A 2992-nucleotide genomic window follows, 5' to 3' on the forward strand; every position below is an offset into this window, starting at 1 on the left:
CTTTTCATACATACCTGATAAAACCGCCATGAGATATCAGTAGTCATCTCCTTGATGACGTTGTGGGCAACGAATTTCGACAGGGTTAATCGAACAAGCCCCTAATCGAACAACCCCCAAAACATGTCGATCCAATAAATTCCATTCATTTTCATACATTTTTTCTGGTTTCTTTCGCAGTAACAAAAGATGAAATTTCTTCTCATAGAGATAATCCTCTATCTGCATCCTCCAGTAACCAAAATTTGTGTCATTAACTTTTCGATCCCCGATACCATCACTTCGTCTCCGCCAATTGTTCTTCCTTTCAGCCTCGAATCTGGCTCTGATATCAGTTGTTGAAAAAAATTATAACAATAAAGGGAAAAAAACCTGGATCGAGAAAAATTCACAAAATAGAAAAATAGCGAAACACACAGATTTACGTGGTTCGGCAAATTGCTTACGTCCACAGAGTTGCGGAAGAGCTGCGGAGGATTTTATTATTTCGATGAAATACACCGTCGAGCGCCTTAACGTTTACAAGAAAGATGGAGGATTTTATTATTTCGATGAATTACACCGTCGAGCGCCTTAACGTTTACAAGAAAGAAAAATCTCTCTCTCTTCTTCTGTCTCCTCACCTTTCTCTCTCCTCTCTCTCTCTCCACCAAAGCCACGGAGAGAGGACAAAATAACAAAAGAAACAAGGTTTCTTTTCTTGCCTGAAAACCGAACGGAAGAAAGACAAGTAGCTTTTCTTTGCTTTTTCCCTTGCACACATCAGCCGAAGAGGAGTCGTCCTTGGAATAGCAGGTGGCAATCCATCTAATTTCTAGCCAACAAGCATTTAAATAAAAAAACCTTCTATGCCAATTAAAGGCAATGCCCAACTTTGGAAAATATCAAGGAGAAGCGGGAGAATAAATCCAAGATATATGGGAGGCGGGTGAATAATTCTTAAAGGAATTAGTGAAGTAATTAATTCAAATAACTTCCAAAAGAAAAAGTGCCTAAAGGAGCGGTGGACTAGGCTCCACATTACTTAACATTGTGAACATGTATATGAGCTACATATGAGAATGCCCCTTATTTTTTTCCATTAATAAAATCTTATTTTAGCATTGATTATTTCACTGAGATTGTTGTAGCTCACTCTACATTATTGACTTTCAGGAAGGGGTAAGAAGCACCAATGTGAATAGTCATGTGTGACATGTACAACTTTTGTATTATAGTTTTGAGAGCTTATATAGTTTGTTAAAATACGTACTTTTATTATGTTGGATTTAACAACTTTGTATAAATATATATATATTTTGGTGATATTATTTCCCACGATTCCAAATATATAAATGAATATGAAATGAAATAAATCATGTATAATTGTGGCGATTTAGTTAAACTAATTCTTTACTCGTTGGATTCTAATTTTGCAAATCATGACAAATGTTGGTGAGAATTTGGTGTGACTGAATTGTCCGTCTCTGTCGCACCGCAATTGACCCTTAAGAACGGCTAGTTGGGGTGTAACAGCCTATGGTTCAGCCCATCCCTATTTGTCTTCCATGCACAAAAGAATAACTATCATAAAGTAAATCTAAGCAAATCCTAGCTACCCCGCCGCTCCAGTTCTCACACCTCTAAATTGAAGATGATAATAGCAAGTTAAATTATCATGGATCATGGTTTTACTGAGGCAGTTAACCACAATAGTATAAAGGGATACTTTTCCAACATGGTTAAACAGCCATTAAGGTCTAGTCAGGTTCAAAATAAAATGTTATAATAAAAATTAATCGATGGTCTCCAACACAACAACAATATAATAACAGCAGGAGAAAGTATATATGCAGAAATGCATTAGTAAACATTTTTTAACTACAAAAATAATTTATGCTTTACAAAGTTTGTACAAAACTAATACATTGACGTATGGATTTTTTTTTAATGCTGGCTGTTATATTTCATATTTTTCACGTGCATTTTTTTATTTTTTATTTTCAGAATTGCTTGGCTTGAAATATTCAAGATCTTAGGAAGGGAGCATCAACTAACCGTTCCATACTTTGCAACTGATCATAAGGTGCAATCTGCAAAAGCCATAGAATTGAAGTGATCAATGATTGAATTATGAAGCCCTCATTAGATTAGAGAATCAGCTGAGAAAAAATAGAAAATCATGCATACAAAAGATTGGCCACAAAATTCTACAGTCATGATAAAAAATTATGGGAGAGAAATAGAAAAAAAAATTGGATTGGGATATCCGAATCAAAATTTAATTACAAATAGAAAAAACAATTGGATTGGGATATCCGAATCAAAATTTAATTACGATAGATAATAAAATTCTTCAATCTGAAGTGGGATAATGCAATATAAGAGTTAATTGATTCTACATGTACTGCACTCATTCCTATTCTAAATTTTTTTTGGAAATTTTGAGTTTAGAACATCCTGATCAAAATTTAGTGAGGATGAAAAATCTCAGATTTACTTTTTAAGATATATATAATACAAGAATTGATTGATTATCAATATATTGCACTTATATCAAAAATCCAAATCATAACCAGTTAATAATAATCATTAACAAAATGAAAGCAGTGAAAATAGATTCACCACTTGACCTGCAAGAGATAAATTGGGTTGGCAACACAAACAAGATAAGCTTATATTCGTCAATTACGTTTTTTGACGATAACTACATATAATTTGAATGAAAGTCCAAACACTGGTTATCATAAGTATTAAGAACAGGAAAATCAAAAGGGCAGCGAATCAAATAATTAAAGATTTTCTGGTATAGTGATGCCATCTTTAGACTAAGAATTCAAGTTATGCACTAACCTGGCTAAATCCATCTGGCCATGTTATTGAGACAGCATAATTACCCATGGGTCTGATATCTTCCGGCTCAATATCTTCTGGAACATCACCATATAGCAGCTTTTGTTCTCCAGTCCATTCATCCTACATAAATACTCACATCTTGGTTAAGAACTTCAAC

This window comes from Phalaenopsis equestris, unplaced genomic scaffold, assembly GCF_001263595.1.
Source record: "Phalaenopsis equestris unplaced genomic scaffold, ASM126359v1 Scaffold000002, whole genome shotgun sequence".
Taxonomy (NCBI): Eukaryota; Viridiplantae; Streptophyta; class Magnoliopsida; order Asparagales; family Orchidaceae; genus Phalaenopsis; species Phalaenopsis equestris.